The sequence below is a fragment of the Sphaeramia orbicularis genome, unplaced genomic scaffold, assembly GCF_902148855.1.
Source record: "Sphaeramia orbicularis unplaced genomic scaffold, fSphaOr1.1, whole genome shotgun sequence".
In the NCBI taxonomy this organism is placed as follows: Eukaryota; Metazoa; Chordata; class Actinopteri; order Kurtiformes; family Apogonidae; genus Sphaeramia; species Sphaeramia orbicularis.
Genome location: NW_021941444.1, coordinates 607,882 through 608,428, shown reverse-complemented (window position 1 = coordinate 608,428; position 547 = coordinate 607,882).

Here is a 547-nt window from a genome sequence, read left to right as displayed (position 1 = left end):
CTGCTCATCGGTGTTGGGTTCCAAACACCAGTTACTTGTAGAAACTGAGGCACTCAGAGTAGGACTGACGTTCAAAAGCCTTTATTTCAGCACGGACAAACACGGTCAAACTCTAGCCCACGCGTTGCAGCCTATGGGCCTTCATCTGGGCTGATTTAAGAAGGCCGCCCATATGGATCCTCCTATAGAGAGAGAGAGAGAGGTCACATGACGGCATGAGTTTGAAGGGGTGTGGCCGAGCTGAAACAAAGGCGTCTGAACCGCAGCCCTACTCTGAGTGCCTCAGTTTCTACAAGCAACTAAGAAAAGGAATAAAAATCACAAAAATAATCAAGAAAAATTAGCCATATAATCAACAAAATGAGCAAAAATTAACAAAAGGAACAAAAATGTATCAAATAATCAATAAAGTTTACAAAATGATCAAGGAAATAAACAAAAATCAAGAAAATTGGCAAAAAAATAACAAAATGAACAAAATAACAAAATGAACAGAAAAGAATAAAATAATTAAGAAAATGTACAAAATAATCAACAATTGAACAAA